Source organism: Callospermophilus lateralis, chromosome 15, assembly GCF_048772815.1.
Source record: "Callospermophilus lateralis isolate mCalLat2 chromosome 15, mCalLat2.hap1, whole genome shotgun sequence".
NCBI classification, from domain to species: Eukaryota; Metazoa; Chordata; class Mammalia; order Rodentia; family Sciuridae; genus Callospermophilus; species Callospermophilus lateralis.
The window spans coordinates 84,647,940-84,666,047 of record NC_135319.1 but is presented as its reverse complement, the minus strand read 5'-3'; positions in this window follow the sequence as shown (position 1 = coordinate 84,666,047).

The window sequence follows — 18,108 nt, the reverse complement described above, 5'->3', positions numbered from 1 at the left end:
TTTATATTTATGTGGTGCTGAGGATCGAACCCAGTGCCTCACACATGCTAGGTGAGTGCTCTATCACTGAGCCATAACCCCAGCCCCTATATATAAGCTTTTTATTGATACAAAAAAAGCAGACAGGTTCTAAGTACATAGTTTGATAAACTTTCACAAAATGAAGTTACCCACATAACCAGCAGAGCTCTACCTAGCACCCAGATCAATAAATATTAACAATCTACTATAATTTCCCTCCTGTAGACTTTCCAAAGGTCCACTGCCCTGATTGCTATTAGCATCAGTTCATTTTACTTATTTTTGATTGGATTCAAACAGTATACATTTTTGGTGTATGGCTACATTCAGATGGTGAAATTCATTTTTGCAATTGAGTGTAACATTATCTTTTTATTGCAGTATAGAATTCCATTTTAAGATTCAGTCTTCTAAATCTTATAATGTCAATTATTATATAGGTATTCTGTATGTATTAATATATATAGTTATTTCACTCTTTTATTAATATCCTCTTTCTTACTAAGAAAGGTAATACAAAACTCAACTATAGAATCTATTAGAATCTACTTTGGGGATTTGAGTGTTTTTCCCATTAGTGTCTATTGTTTTGTTGTTTTTTTTTTTTGCTTTATATATTTTGGATCTGTTATTAGATGTATATGGATTATATTTTAATTTTGAATTGATACTTTTATCATGAAATACCTCCCTTTAATAATATTTTTAAAGTCCACCTTGCCTAATATTAGTATTCCTAGAGTCTTTGACCTTTGCATGCTATTTTTAGTATATTTTTCCCAGAATTTACTATGTATTTCTCTGTATCATTATATTCAAGATCCCTTTCACGTTTGTGTGTTTGTTAGAGGTGTCTTTTAATGAAAATATCTGGACCATTTACATTTAATGTAATTACCAATATTTTTGGATTTCTCTCTATACTTTTACATTTCTATCATTTGTTTTGTATTTTCTAATTTTTAAGTTTAAAATTTTAAAAGAAAAATCATACATTGTTTCCTTCTCAGTTATCATTGCTTGTATATTCTTCATTCTCCTTTTGGTGACTAATGTACATCATACTACAACATGCCTCTTTGACTTAACAGGATTAATACTTTTCCTCCTTTAGACAATGCTAAGATATTTGAACATTTTTGACTCTGTCATCCCCCTCCTTCCTTTTTACCATTGTCATACATTCTGACTCTACATATGTGTTAATTCCCAGGAGATGTCACAGTTATTTAGGTTCACCCACACAGTGACCATTTTCATTTCTTCCTGTATTACTTCATTTCCGTCTGGGATCATGGTCTTCTGCCTGAAAGCAAAACAGAACAAACACAATGCCATTTAGCATTTCCTTTAACGCAGGTCTGTGGGTGACTAATGCTCTTAAGTTTTTGTTATTTTAGAAATGTCTTTGTTTTACCTACAGTTTTGTTTTCAGTTTTTATATCTTTTTATTGTGGTATAAGTTACATACAATAAAGAGCACAAATCTTAAGTTTATAGCTTGATTTCTTTTATAAATGTACACACCTGTTTAATCACCACCCAGAATAAGATATAGATCATTTACAGCATTCCAGCAGATTTTTTTCCATGTGTTTCTACTTTTTTTTTAAATGCTTTAATTGCTGCATTAGAGTTATACATAAGAGCTTGGTTCATTTTTCCATAATCATACATGCATGGAGGGAACTAGGGATTGAAATGAAGCAAACTAAATTCCAGCAGACTTCCCTAGAGGCAACCAGGCAGTCTGACCCCTGGATTGGTAGGTTAGGTTAGTGTCACCTATGTAAAAGTTTTTAATATAAAGGAACCAAAGGGTAGGTACTCGTTCACCTCTCCTTGCTTCTGTAACATTGTGTCTGAGCTTCACGTGTGGTGTCTAGCAGCAGTGTGGTGTTTTATTGCTTTACAGCATTTCATGGCACGACATTTCAAATGTATCTGTCCTGGTGCTGAGGGTCATTTGTGTTGTTTGCAGCTTTTGACTGTTGGAAGCAGTGCTTCTGTTAATATTCTTGTTTATGTCTTCAGAGTACATAGGGCCATTCTTTTTGTGGATATGCCTGGAAATAAAACTCCTGAGTCATTTAGTGTCTGCATCTGTAGATTCAGTGGCTGCTGGGGAAGAGTTTCCTTTAAGGGGAAGCCATCCACACTCGCCAGCCGCGCCCACACCTGCATCAGTCCTTGGAACCCTTGGCCTCACTGTTGCCCTTCTGGTGTGTGTATGTGGCATTCTGTTGTGGTTTTAGTTTTGTGTTTCCCTGACCCTCATTGGTGTCAAAACCTCTGCATGTGCTTACTTGCCTTTGGTGAGTGCCTGTTGTGTCTTTCATCCACTTAAAAATTTGAGTTGCCAGTCTGTTTCTTGTTGCTTTGTGAGAATTCTTTATGTATTTCCGAATATAAGTCCTTGGTGATGTGCACATTGGCAAGTAGCTTCCACTCTGTTGCCTTGTTAACTAATGTTTTGTTTTGATGAAGGGAAACTATTGAGCTAATGAAATCCAATTTATCCGTCTTTCCTTTACGGTAGTGCTTTTTATATCCTAGTTAAGATCCTACTGTGCTTTCATCCAGCAGCTTTGCTTTTATATCTTTTACATTAGATCTAGGCCCATCTGGAATGAAATTTTATCTAGGGTGTGAAGTCCATTGTTTCCCCACATGAATGTCCAGTTAGCAGTTTATTGAAAATAGCATCCTTTCCCACTGTACTTCAGTAGCACCTCTGTCATAGATCAAGCCACCATGTGAGTATCTGGGAAGATGCCCATTCTGTCCCTTGGCCTCTTGGTCTATCCTGGAACCAGAGCATTCTGTCTTAAGTGCAGGAGTACTAAAACAATACTTTAAAAATAGACTCATATTTTTATATTTATGTATGCATTTATATATTATGTATTTTGTTATATTTTTAAAATATATGACATACAGGTATATATATATATACATGTATGTGTGTGTGTGTGTATATATATTTTTTTTTTAATTTTTTTTTTTTTTTTTTTTTTGCCACAGAGGAAATCATAGTTTGGCAATTTCTTTGAACGCACCAAAGCATCCATTCCATTCCTTCTGGATTTCCTTATTTCTCCTAGGGAGTCTTCTGTGTGTCTTATTGGATTTTTCTTTTCTTTTACCCCCTCGAAGGATCATGTGTCCCCCCACCCCCCTGCCCCCAGTTTGCTTCCGTGCTTTAAGATTTTCTGCTTGGATTTGAATTTGGTTTTGGTTTTCTTACTGTCATGTGCCCAGATGTGGTTTTTCTTTGCATCTATCCTTGGGTTCTTGGCATTTCTGAAAACTGTGGCTTGATTTCTTTTTTTTTTTTTTTCAGTTTGGCAGAATGCTTAGCCAGTTTATCTCTTCTAATATTGCTGCGGACCGATTCCCTTCCTCCTCCCGTTGCAGAGCCACATTACCTACATTTAGATGTCTCCCTCGTGTCCAGCATGCCTTTCCCCTGGTTTTCTGTGCTCTCCGACTCCTCTCTGAGCTCTTCAGTCTTGCCTATCACCCAGCGCATCTCCTCGTCCTCTACTTCTCTCTTCAGCTGTGTCTACTCTTCTCTAAAGCCAACTAGTAAATTCTTAGTTGTAAGTATTTAAAAATTTTTTTTTTAAGAATTTCCACTCATTTATGTTCTAGAAGGACCACTTTTCAAAATATATATGACAGTTCTTTTTTTTTTTCTTGAGTCTGTTATTTGAAAGTCTGTGTCTGATAATTCTAACATCCGGGTTAGCTAGAGTTCTGCTTTTAGTGTAAGTTTTTGTCTTGGTTCTGTTTCTTGGTAGCATTGGGTTTATGGTGTGATGAGGTCATATTTAGTCACACTGGGCGTCTCTGTATGAGCTCTCAGGATCTTTGTGTGACGTTATCTCCCCCAGGGAGAATCCTTTCTATCATTGGGTAAGCAGTGGAAGAATGGACTATGTCAGCCTAGTCAGCCTAGGACACCCAATTCTCCCCTGGTGTCCTCTCATTCCCAGGATGCCGTCCCCTGAGGATCTGCAATTAGTGCACAAAGTGTTTCCTACTTTTTCTGTTCTGCTCTGAAGCCCCTCTCTTTTTGGCTTCTTAGATTATTGTTCTATGCAACTTCACCAGAAAGTGCCTCTAAGAGAAATCATGGGACCTTGCTTCCCTCTGAGATCTTGCCTGTCCCCAACCCCCTGAACTCCAAGTCCTGCCTCCCAGCCTGTGAGATTGCCTAAGCCCTGTGGGCTTGTCCACCTCTTTGCTCTTTGTTTCTCAGCTTCTGGCTCCATTCCCCAAACTGGTAAATGTTGCCAGGGGAAAAGAGATGCAGAAATAAGAGCTCACCTCAGTGAACTGCCCTTTCCCTGGGTGTTTCTTCTCAGGTCTGGCTGCCTTGGTGTTTCTCTGATACCTTTAAACAGATGGCTTCATATTTTATCTAACTTTTCTAGTGAAAACTTCTGCAGATATCTACTACGACCTATTCCATCAGAACTGGAAAGGTTTTTTTTTTTCCATCTTTAACTTTTAATAAACACATGCTGCATTCACCAACCAACCCAAAATAAGAGAAGGAAATGCACATTTAATAAAAGTGAATAACATATGACTACCTGTATTTCTTTTCTCTATCTTTTCTCTAATGTCTTCATGCAAAACCACCTCCATGCAGGTTTTGTTCTTGTTATTTTTTATGTTAAGGTAGAAAAAAGAAGATTAAATGCTACTTGTCGACTTATGTGGACGAAAGACCCTCAGCGTCTGGGAATGCTGACTTTACTGCGATGAGGTCACTGGTTGCAGGGAGGGATAGCACTGCGGCTGAAGAATTCACCCCTATCTCAGTTCTGCCACAAGCAAGCCTGCTGTGGTGGAGACCCTGGATAATTTATAGGCCAAGGCAAGCTCTGCAGGTCGAGTTAGCCTTATCCCTTTCTCTGCAATGTGAATATCTCAGTGGCTCAGGAGGTCACCAGCTGTCAATCACTTCTGTAGTCATCAGATAGAGAAGCTCCATTTTAAGCAGACAGCATTTTAAAAGCCATCAAATAAGTGCAAGAAGGGTAGGAGCTCTGTCTGTCTTGTTCAGAGTGTACTTCACTTTGAGAAAATGGCACTTCCGTTTTATCCAAGAAAGAAAGCGACCATTTTCCTACTTTGGATAAACAGTGTATACTAACCATGTGTGTTCAGGCGCTCTGATGTCTGCACCAGGAATCTAAAGCACCATCCATGGTAACTCAGCAACTCAATGCTGATGGGATCAGTCAAGACGTAGCTCACTGGTTGAAGCAGTTGGAGATGACTGTGTGTGGGGGTGGGGTGGGGGTTAAGTGCTACAGGAAGTTTGCCAAGAGGAGGACTGAGACGTGGAGGCATCCAGAGGACTTCCCAGGGGAAGGGGGCTCCTCCAGACACCCAGCAACTTCAGGGCTTCCAGGGATGAAATGGTGCTTGTGGCTGCCTCGTGCTTTCCACTGGCTCTTCTTCCTTGCTTTGCGTCTGTGGTCTGAGCAACATGGGACAGCAAGTGCCTCTTCAGCATTCTGTGGTTTATTCCTGGGTAAGTTAATTTTCAGTACAAATGTCTTCCCAGATTTTCGGTCCCCTTGGATCATGTGTCTGCTCTCCAGGACGAGCACTTACCTGCACACATGTCCCCATGCTACACCTCAGTTTCTCCCTGGGGGGTCATGGCTGTCAGAGGATGAATGGGAAGGCGGGGCAAGCAGAGAGTCGAGGCACCACAGCTGAGCGCTTTGAAGGGGTTTCAACGAATTAGTGGCATTGAGAGAAAATTCTTTTTAATCATTTCCTCCCTTTTTCTTGTTGACTCCATGAATTTTTCCAGAAGGCCATGGCCAGAACTTTATGGAAACCAAATGATATGTTACATGAGAGAAATGAAAGATAATTGTTTCAGAATATTAATTCCTCTCCCCTCTGTAGTGGAGCAGAGAGGACTCCCCCCACCCCCCGGCCTTGGAATCCAGAGAGGGTTTTTATTTAAGACTGACGTTAATTTGTCAAGTCATTTTAGCCTCAAGAATTGTTCTTATGTTCGGGTTCCAGCCAGGGGGCACCCTGGGTGAAGGGTCTGAGGGAGGCAGGAGGACCATGTGCAAGACAGAAACCAGCCGCAATCCTCCTCGGAGACCCCTTCTCTAGGGCCCAGGACCCTGTTACTCAGGTAAAACCACTATTGAAATGGGGTGGGGGCTGTTCTTGCAGGTTGATACTCTTACATCTGCGTCACCTGCCTGAGAGAGAACGTCTCCCAGCCCTGTTCCCTACACTGGAGAATCACTAGACTGAAGGCTGAGATGTTGGGGAAATTCCCAAACCCATCACCATCTGTGCCTCCTGGGTTTCATTTGCCTCCCCAGGGGGCCTCTGGAGGGAGCTGAGTACAGTCTGAGGCCCATTTCGGGGTGAAGGAGTCTGGGGCTGGGATTAGGGGGCTGAGCCCTATGGGAGGGAACAGATGAGATGCAGCCTTGCCTTTTCTATTCTCAACATTTTAACTATGGATCTAGCAGAGGACATGGGTGGCACTCGTAGACTAGGTCTGGGCAAACTCACTGCGTAAAGGCTACATAGTAGGTCTTTTAGGCTTAGCAGGTGGTGTGGTTTCTGTTGCAACATTCAACTCTGTTGCCACAGTCTAGAAGCAGCCATAGATAACATGTTAAGAAACCAGTGCAGTTGTTTCTGACAAATTTACTTTGGGATACTAAAATTTGAATATCAAATCATTTTCACTTATCATGAAATATTATTTGTTGGACTTTTACCCCAACCATTTAAAAATTATTCTTAGCCTGTGGGCTGTGCAAAAGGACATGTCGAGTTGCACTTGGCTTGCAGGTTGTGGTTTGGTGACCCCCAAGTGTAGACAGGAAGATGCTGGAGGGATTCCTGCTGCCGTTGATGATAGAGTCAAGGTCTCCAAGAACCTTGCACAACTTAAATGATGGACCAAATTTAGTAAAATAAAATGTCTAGGACTCACTCATTCATTTAGCAAATATGCATCGAGTATCTATGTGTGTTCTCGCCACTGGCAACATGGTAGTAAGGGACATGCCCACGGCCTGGCAGCAAAGTGGAGCCATGAATACCATCTCCCATGTCTTCTCTGGCTGGCTGGTGCCCCCATGGATATCGATTTAGAAATGACGTGATTCCTTGGGCAGCATCCATTTATTGAGGACTTTCTTCCTGCCAGACCCAAGGTTGAAGGACAATTTCTCAGCCATACTCCAGCGTCTGAGGCTGGCCTGCTGTCCAAGGTCCTCCCTGTATTTATGATGGAGAAAAAAGTGAATTCACGGGGGTTGGGAAGAGTATGTGTGTTGCAAAATCACAAACGGCTACTAAGAGTATCGAGTCTTGGTGAAACGGGCAGAACTTATGCTCCCTCCAGGTTCTTGGGGCTGCTCTTGGCGATAACACTGAGCTGAGGGGCGCCTGGCTCTGCTAATTTGAGTAATTCCTGTTTTCCTATTTCATGAGGAAAACTTCTTAGAAGTGGAGTGGGCCCTAGATTACGTACTAATAGAATGAATTGTTATTTGGGAATTTCTCATTTCCATTGTGCAATGGACAATAATGTTCTTAATTATGACTTTGAGATCCTAAGTGGAACATTGAAAAGTAAATAATGTTTAATATCTTGGTATTAAATGTCATGTTTCAATTGTTCAAAAATGATATCATTGATATGATAAATGTAATTCTTCATTGATCAGAATGTTTAGTTACCAAGTATCCATTTTGTTGCCAACCAATTTCCATAGCAGATTACCATCTCCCTTTTGCATGGCTGTCAAAAGGAGTTACTGGTAAATAACTGAATAAGCCATCTCTTGTTCATCTGAGATACATTCCCAACCCATGTAGCTTCCCAAGGAACTGGTAAAGTGTAGGTGACTTTGGATATCAGCCCTTTGAGAACCAAGCATATTTAACCAATTTTAAGATGTATGTTTTTTTTTTTGCTTTAATATTTTTGAAATCATATTTCAGCCAATAGTGTTATAACCATTTGCAACTCTCTCCCTTCCTTCCTTCCTTCTAAACACATAAAAATGCATCTTACAATCAATGCATTTCCATTGAAGAAACACAGTCATTGTGCACCATGTAGTAGAGCTTCAGTGGATGACGGACACTGACGTACCAGTTGTCTCATAGCATTACAATGACGTCAAAGAATTCCCAACCACTGAGTGATGTTGTGGGTGTCATGACATCACAGCAGAGCACCACAACACACCGCCTCGTCTGTGGTGATGCTGGTGTGTATAAAAGCGTATCCTGTGCAGTTAAGGACAGCACATGATGTTGCTGATGACAATAGCAACTGTGTTGCTGGCTTATGTATTTACTGTGCTATTCTTTTGTCATTATTTTAGCGTGTACTCCTTCTACTTATAAAAAGAAAATCGTTTGCTATGGTATTCTGGCTGTAGCCTCTTGCATCTCCTGTTTATGGGTCTCTGGATAGACCTGATTTTCTCTTGGACTTGATTTAATCTTGTGCTGTTTGTCATGTAGAGTCACACACATGCCCATCCCTGTGGCCTGGGCGTGGAGTGGGCTGTAGCAGCTCGGGGTCTGATTGAGCACACTCTCGTATGTTCACCCAATGATGAAATTGGTCCGACGATGCATTTCTCCGAAGGCATCCCAGTGACTGCATTTAAGATAAACGACTCCACTCTTATTGGTGGTAATTTTGAGCGGCTTTGGTGGCCCTCATCTTTATCACTCTCTTCCCAAAGCTACCCGAAGTAAAAACAGTAGTGTTCCTTAATGTGGAAAATTGATGTTTCCTCAATCCTCTATTAAAAAATGGTTTAGAACATCTTTATTTACTCATGACAAAAACTCTAATGAAAAAAGAATAGTATGTGTGCTGTGCAGGTACAGCTTTGAGGAAAGTTTCTCCATTCAAGCAGGACCGCTGGCCCTATTCTCCTTGGAATCTGCGATGCTTCTCTAAAAGAGGGGCAACTTTACTTTGGCTATGTCTTCACATTTTTGAGAGAAAGAGCCTCCAATTCTCCCCTTTTTCCTCAGCATACTTCCTTGCAATGCAGAAAAGAGGCTCAAGGCAAGTATATTTTTATTTCACATCAAGGTTATTTTTTTGGTCACTTGCTAACTGGTGCACTACTGGAGACAAGTCCTCAGCTGCTCGTTTCATCTAAATCAGGACCAGGCAGCTTCCTGACTTATTGGTAACAGGATTATTCTGCACTTGGTCTAGCGGCTGCGAGACCCGTCCTCTCTTTGAGGGAGCCGCGGCTTGTGCGTGTGACTGGCGGTTGAATTGCTTCATACCCATCTTCCTTCTGCTCTTCATTCTGGGTAGTTCTTTTCCGAGTTCAAAGTCTCTCTCCTCCATGGGTTGTACAAACTCAGTGACATATGACTGTCCCTACATTTGTCCTACTTTCTGCTTTTGGCAGCAAACTTCATTCCTCAATTTAATTTCAAAGGACTTGGATTCTAACTCTGTGGGATTTCTCGTGATGTTCAGGACACACAACCCTGGGCTTCTCAGCCTTCACAATGGAGGGAATAAAGAAAGTCGACAGGCTTTTATAATGTACATTTTTTTGTCTTTCTCTTTTTTTAATATTTGAATTTGTTTTGTACAGTTTAATAACCATTCACTTTCTTTTCTGCATCCTTAGTGAAAAGCTTTGGACAGGAATAAATAGAAGAGGTGGTACCTGTCCATGGAAAGGTGTGCCCGACCCCAGGCTCTGCCCCGCCTAATGTAGAGCCTATAAACTCTTCATTTAATCCTTATTTGTAAAACGATAATCTTAGTCTCATAAAAATACTATTTATTATAGAAATGCCTTTAAAAAACCCCAAAAGTATAATGAGGAAAATAAATATCATCCAAATTCCCAGCTGCCAAATGCTGAACTTTTGGTAATTTTTCTTTGAAATTAATTGGTATTGTGTTTTATATTCTGCACTTTTCACTAGTTGTCTTTCCATGAACTATTCAAATCATTCAGAAATGTAACTTTTGACGGCTACATTTTAGTCTACCAAATGTTGACCATGTTTCCTCAACCACGTCACTATTGTCTATTTAGGTCAACCCAGTTTTTTTACTTTGGTTTGTTAGTTAATATACAGTGACTACCTTGGGGCCTAGTCTTTGTCAGCCCAGTATCTACATCTTTCCCTACCGGAGGAGCCAGTTAAGTTTAAAAAATTTTTTTTAAATTATTTATTTTTTTCTTCCTGCATTTTTTATTGCTACATTATAGTTGTCCATATGATGTGATTTATTATTATATATTCATGTGCACACAATATAACAATATAACAGTTCAATATTACTCCCTGATACTCCCCCATTTCCTCCCCTCCTACCTACCTCTCCCTACTGATCTCCCTTTGATTTTCATCAGATCCTGTCCCTGCCCCCACCCCTGACATTTCTTTTTTCCTCTCTAGCTTCCGCATATTAGAGAAAACAGGCAACCACTGACCTTCTGAATTTGGCTTATGCTTAACATAATGTTCCCAGATTCCATCCATTTTCCTGCAAATGACAATTTCATTCTTTTTTATGGTTGGATAAAATTTCTTTGTGTGTATATATACCACATTTTCTTATCCATTCATCAGTTGATAGACAACTAGGCGGGTTCCTAGTTGGCTGCTATAGGCAGGGTATGCATGAATCACTGCAGTAAGTTGGCTTTAGTTCTTTAGAATAAACACTCAGGAGTGGAGTAGCTGGGTCCTATGGTGGTTCCATGCCTGGTCTTTTGAGGAGCCTCCATACTGATTTCCATAGTGGTTGTACTAATTGACAATCCCACCAATAGCGTCAAAATGTTCCTTTTTCTCCACATCCTCTCCAGCATTTTTGATTATTTGTATTCTTGATGGCTGCCATTCTGACTGGAGTGAGATGAATTCTCAGTGTAGTTTTGAATTGCATGTCCCTAAAGTTTTTACTAAAGGTGCAGGTAGTAAATATTTCAGGCTTTTCGGGTCATGAGGTCATTTACAACTACTCCATACTTCGCTTTCGGAGCCTAAACAGCTGTAGACAGTATGGAAATGGACATGGTTGGGTTGCAGTAAAACTTTATTTACTAAAATAGGTCTCGGGAGGTAACCAGCAATTCCCATTAGTATATGTGACTGTATGCTTATAGGCCCCAGAACCTCTTTTAGAGTTTGGCTGGTAATGAATTATAGATCAATTGCATCATTCTCTCCCATGATTCCTTTACAGTTCATAGGTCCAAAGACACAGCTAGCTCCAGGACAGAGGCTGGCTCCTGGCCTGTGGGTCTCCTGCTGGTCAGACGGGTCATCTCTAGGCTATAAAGCCCCAGGCAACCATCACCTGACTTTGAGCAAGTCGTCAGCAGCCTATTTACCCACATGTCAACTCTGTTTATAAGGAGTGGCTATAAAGGGCCTCGCCTATGTTTGTAACCTGCATTTGCCAGACCATCATGGGTTTAGCCTCCAGCCAGCCAGGTGACAAGCACAGAAGCAGAACAAAGGAAGAAAACAATGAAACTAGTCAACTCTCTTCTTAGAGCTGAATCTTCCAGTTCTTAGTGGTCTGGTTCCACATCCCCAAATCCAGCTCCTTTGAACATTTGAAGTGAAGCAGGTCACTGAACCTCTGATTTTCTGATCATTTCAAACTCCACTGTAGCTGTCACGCAGTTCGCCTCAAAGGGAGAGGATCTTTGCATGTTTCTAAGCAGTGCCTAAAATCTCCAAGTGCCCTACACTGTCGGGAATTCTCTCACTCCAGGAATACTCAAAGGAAGCTCAGGGGTGATGACATCTGGAATGTTCATGGATGCCACAAGTGCAAATAGTGGACATCACAACCCCCAATCAGCCTGCTCTTATCCAAAGCAGGAACAAAGCTCTGGTCGATCGTGCTTTAAAGACAGGCATGGAATGTTCCCCATACACTAGGAGGTATCTCTGAACGTGTACCGCCATTAAACCCTAATACTGAGCAAAAAAGCCAGAGCTGGCTTTTGGGTTGTAAACCGAGATGGGATTTCTGAGCCTGAATCAGCGATGTCTCAAGTTCTCTGGCTGCGAACTTCAACTTATTTATAATTTATTGCTCACGAGGAGGAGCTAATTTGGGGGTTATTATATTTTGTCTTGAAGCTGATATTTGAGCAAGAAGCAGTATCGTGGCCCGCCTACTCCAGGGCTTGCCAACCACAGATTTGCTTCTTTACCCTGAAAGTCAGTGGAGGAATTTCAGAGGGGAGAAGACAAATACCGGTAGAAAAATGTTAACTTAATAAAATGGAAGAAGATCAGATTTCCTCTTGTTTCTGGCTGCCTCCCGCCCGAATCTTTCTGTTGACTTCTTGAAACTTCCTGTGATTTATAGGACCCCTTTCCTATAGGCCGAATGCCTTTTGATTAAGAAGTGAGCCACAGCTCCCAAACTGCAAGGGTAGCTGTTGTCCCAATCATCCAGAACTCTTACCACTCTTTCCCCCTCTGCTGCGTGAGGACCTCATCTTAATGCTGAAGCCGCCCCACGCGCAGCAGGCCCTCCACTGCCCCAGACAACCATTGTTCCTTTGGGTCCACACCTTTGATCCACAAAGTCCTTAAAGAAGAAACTCTCGGGACTTCTTTCATGGTGGGTGGTGTTCCAATTTGTGCACTCCGAATTGTTTCCACCTTAAAACTCAATGATTATTTAAGACTCTGGGATCCTGCCAATAGCATCTCAACTACTTACAACTGTGATTCTAGGTGGTGGGGATAGGGACTCTGTCTCTTGAAGACCATGTCAGGTGTGAAGGTTTGGGGTGGTTGTGTTGGGGAATGGGTGTGTGCCATTGAACACTAAATAGCATCATCCTTGCTGGTCAGATGTTTGATTTGGTCTTGGTTTCAAAGGGCATTAGAAGAGAACTTGACGTTTTCATTTATTAAATGGGAGAACAGGGGAAGAAAGGAAGGAAAGCCGTCCCATGGAAGATGACCAAGCCATATCCTGGGTGGAAAAAGAGGTTCAGATACAAGGGGAGTCTCGGCTCTCTGCCTCCTCTGAGATTCGCAGGTGGAGGATTGCCAGTATGGAGGCACTGCCTTGAGACAGACCGAACAATCAGTAGGAATCAGTAAATGGACCTGGAGCACCTGGGAGGGAAACAGATGGAGGCCCTAGCACAGGAAAGTATGAAGGCCACCATGTTATCACGGGACCTAGGGAACAGATCATAGAAACCTGGGACCTGGGATCTGCGGGTCTTGCCAAGTTGCAAGTAGCCATCCAGTGGCAGGGGTTGGCAAGCAACAGCCCACAGGTCCGTCTCTCCCGCTGCCAGAGTCCACCGGTGAAGCTCATTGGGACACAGCCCGGCCCACTTCATTCCCCTATTGTCTCCGGCTGCTGCTGCACTACAATTAGAGTTGGGCTGTTGAGACAGAGACTGTAGGAACCTTAGGACTGGAAATGTTTACTCTCTGGCCCTTCACGGCAAAGGCTGGTCAATTCCTGCTCTAGTGTACGGGTCCCTGGCAGAGAGGATCCCAGATGGCCCTGAAGCGGGAAGACCAGGTGCATCAGAGCACAGGCATGCCCTGGGCCAGGTGAGGGGACAGAGGCAAGAGGAACGTTTTGTGTGTCCACTGCATTCTCCTTTGAGTTCTTGCAGCCGAGCTTCTCTGGTTGTGTTTGGTCATGGTTTAGTAGACAAAGGACGTTGGCAGGGCCACTGGGGCAGATTCACTCTTTGTCTGTTTACCCACATATCTTTGGCCGAGCAAAGGTGAAATTCTGTCTGGAACTTGTGCTAAACCCTATATTTAAAATGACTGCAGTGAGGTGCAGGGACATATCCTCAGGTGACTCATGTGCTGAGGTCATCGTCCTGAGACCCAACAGAAATGAAGGTGCACTTGGGCAGCTGTGTTCTCCATAGCTGCTGAGAGGTTAAGCATGAGCCACACACTACCCCTCTGCCTCCATGACCCCAGGAGGCAGTGAGATGGTGAGAACTGTGCTGCCCATCAGGACCCTGAAGAGAGGCGGGTCACAGAGGGACCTGCAGCCCTGGGGACATTGTTCTGCCTGTTGGAGAGATGAATTGGACATTTCTAAGAATGTTTCTGAATAACAAGAGGCAGGGACCCCTGGGTGTAGTGACTCCCTCCAGTGCCGGGAAACACATGCTCAGAGCTGAAGATCTCACCGCTGGGGCCGGTGGCATGGGACCGCACAGCTCTACGGTACGTGTCTTCCAGCTCTGCTCTTTTCACGTCTCTTCCAGGTCCATCTCCTGAAACTTAGCAAAGCATCGTGGAAAGGAGGCCATCATTCTTTCGGGCTCACATGGCAGCTAGAAGAGAGTCTTGGGAATTCTGTGCTATAGGCTTCTCTTTCCTGACTAAAAGACTTGGGCAACTAAGGGACAGGGGACATGTGATCCTGGTGTTTACTCCTTTCAGATTTTTCTAGTTACCTTTTAGAGTCTTCAGGGTGGATCTAGCTGGAGGTTGCCATTGGACTCAGTGAAAATCTGGTGCAGACCATCGTCACCATCCATAGAGACAGGGAAAAGTAGTCATAATCGGGCTGGGACATTTAAAAATTAACAATTTTGCTGGGTATAATTCTCGCTACTCAGGATGCAGAGGCAGGAGGATTGCAAGTTCAAGGCCAGCCTCAGCAACTTAGTGAGGCCCTGTCTCAAAACAAAATAAATAAATAGAAAGGGCTGCAGGTGCAGCTCAGTGGTGGAGTGCCCCTGGGTTCAATACCCAGTACTGCTAAAACAAAGAAATTAATAATTTGTCAGTAAACAGCCCTCCAATTATAAATGAGTTTGTTCTTTCCTTAAAACAGAAGTTGCGTGTCTGTCCACGGATCACAATTCACTGAAACCACATTGTAAAGTTTCAGAGGCCACGTTATCATCCTCACAGTCCTCTCTCGTCTGCTTCCTGTCTGACAAATTCCCTTTTATGGGGGTGGAGGGCATTTTTCTGTTGGAGTTGGAGCTCTGGTCTATGTCAGCTATGTTCTCCGGCTTCGGTATGATTTTGGAGCAACTGTATTCAACTGGGAACCCTTCTCAGTCTGGTCCTTGGGTGATATCAGGAACATGTCACTTAGAAAGTTCTGCTTGATTCTGGCACATTAGGCTCAGTGCAGATCCTGGGGACCCTCCCTGTTATTCTCCTTCCTTAGATTTTTATTTTGTGACAGTCTCATTTACAGTCCTCTTGAAGTAGAATGTGAGTCATCTGTGCCGGTAGTTTTCAAACCAAGGCAGGTGCCTAGGACTCCTTCCAGGGGTCTGACCACGAGGGCAACATGGTATTATTGGGAAGTTCCTGGGTTTAAATATTATCAACTACTTCTTCCTGAGATCCTTTTTCTGATCTTCAAAATTTAGAATAAGTCTTGCTTCTCTTATTTGCAAAATGGAGATTTGGATTCCTACCTGGTTGATATAGGGCGTTTGAGGCACTAGTTTTTCTGATATGATGCATTGATAGAAGGGAAATATGGAAAGATGCAGGGAGACTTTGTGGCAATGATGAAGGAAGCTAGTAGAAAGCCCCAGAAAGGGCTCCATAAAGGGAGGCCTGGCTCAGGAGCCAGATGCTGCTGTATCTGCATGGGATTATCATACCTTGAAGTATGTGGGCAATAGAGTTAAGCACAATTGGGCACCACAGGTAACAGGTGCTCTTTGGTGCTTTTATTGTTTTGTTATGCGTGTAACACTCTTCAGCCAGAGCAAAATAAACACATATCCTGGTTATTTAATAACAAGGAAAAGGCCATACACCAAATCAGGGTGAAAAGACAAATAGAAGGGAACAAATATTCTCCTTGACAGGTGGCAGGCACCTACAGGGGCAGGGTCCAGGAGGATTAAGGTGGGGGGTTAAGGGATTAAAGTGAACTGCAATAAGGAACTTTCTGAACTTGAGGTCCCAAGCCAAGGGAGTCACTGTGTGGAGTCCCTCCTCTCTCCTGAGCTGATGGCCAGGGGGCAGGGATCAAGCCTCCCTGTAGGGAGGAGGGCCAAAGCAATGGTGGATCTTGCTGTCCTGTGGGAAGGTGGGGTCCAGACGGGTGGGGGTGGTTCAAGTGGCCTATCAGGAGGAGGTGGGAGGGTACCTCCCAGTTATGGGGTTATGAGTTACAGAGCAGAGGGAGTTGGGGTGAGTCAGGAGACACTGGGGTGGAGCCCTGAGAGAAGCCAGCCACAAAGAAGGCCAGTTGCTGCCCAGAGTCTCTGCCCGATTCTGATTCCCTTTTATGGGCCAGCTGGCCAGGAAGCAAGGGTCACTGCGTGTGGAGTCAGAGGCTGGCCCAGCAGACCCGCTTCCCCAAAGCCCCCTGGACTTGTGTGTGTTTGCATGAAGATCAACAATCATTGGCCTGATAAAGAGCTGTTGTCTTAGGGGATTTTTTTTTTTTTTTTGATGTTTTAGTTAATTTTTTTCTTGTTCTGTGATTTGGGTGATTTTAAAGATCGATAGTCTGATTATACTTCAACAGGTCCCAAATTCCTACAGGTAGAGGTGCATGAGACCCCAGGAAGTTCCTCCTTGAGTGCTTTTTTGTTAAAGTCTTGATAGAGATTTCCAGTCCGCAGACAGCTCCTGGTTCCTTCCGCCTTCTACTCCCCTCTCTGGAGAATCTCTCCTGGGAGCCCTGCACTTGCTGTTAAACTGTCGCAGTAGGAATACAAGCTGCTTTAGCAATTTGCCCTGAAAAGTTCATCTTCAAAGTAACTGGGAATAACTTCTGCTAGGCAGAGGGTGGACTCACACGGTTCTATCCCGCTGGATAAGGTGGGGCCTCTTTCCCGAGTGTGGCGGGATGTGAGAGACGTCTGAGCCAGCCCCATCACACGGGGCTCCTGATTTCCCCACTGAACAGCCATCCTGGAAAAGTGAACCAGGGGCTGCCAGCAGAGAGCTTCCTCATGAGCGCTCACAGACCGAGAAGGAACTTCATTGTGACTATAAGAAATGTCTTGGGCCATTTTTTCTTGCTATAACATGAGGTTGGGTACTTTATAATGAAAAGAGATTTCCTTAGCTCACATTTCTGAAGGCTGAAAGTCCAATAACCTCATCTGTCTGGCATCTTGTGAGCACCTTCTGACTATGTTACAACATGGCAGGTAGCATCATGGTAAGAGTGTGGGAGGAGAAGTCAGATGGCAAGAGAGGAAGCAGAGACCAGGAGAGCCAGGCTGGCTCTTTCTAACAAACCATCTTGGGAGAACTGATCCACTTCCTCAAGGCCTAACAACCCCCTCTATGAGGTCAGCTTTAGTCCCCTCCTGAGGGAAGTGTCATGGTTTAGATGTGGGGTGTCCCCGAAACGCTTGTGTGTGAGGCAATGCGAGAAGGTTTACAGGTGAAGTGGTTGGGTTATGGGAGCCTTTATCTGGTCAGTGAATCCAGTCAGTTAATCCTGGTAGGGATTAACTGAAGGTAGGTAGGGTGTGGCTGGAGGAGGTGGTCACTGGGGGTCATGCCTTTGGGTTATATATTTTGTTCTTATTGAGCTCTCTCTCTCTCTTTCTCTCTCTCTCTCTCTCTCTCTCTCTCTCTCTCTCTCTCTCTCTCTCTGTGTTTCCTGGTACCATATTCCCAACTGCTTTTCTCCACTACAACTTTTGGCCATGATATTCTGCCTCGCCTCAGGCCCTGAGAGTGGAGTTGGCCATCCACAGACTGAGACCTATGAAACTGTGATCCCCCAAATAAACTAATTGTTCTTGTCAACTCCACTAATTGCTCTGACCAGGTCTTTTGGTCAGGGCAGTGAAACAGCTGGCTAAACAGAGGTCAGGACCCAGTCACTTGCCAGGTCTCCTTCTTAGAGATCCCACCAACTTCAACGCCTCACAGTGGGGACCTCACTTCTGACACATGTACCTTTTGGGGAACAAGTCAGATCCAAATCCTAGCAGGGACCCAAATATTTATTGACTTGTTTCAAAGAATGTGAAAAAGAAAGCTACCCAGGATGGCTGTGTGGTTTTAACAACAACACAAAGACCATCTCGAGTTGCT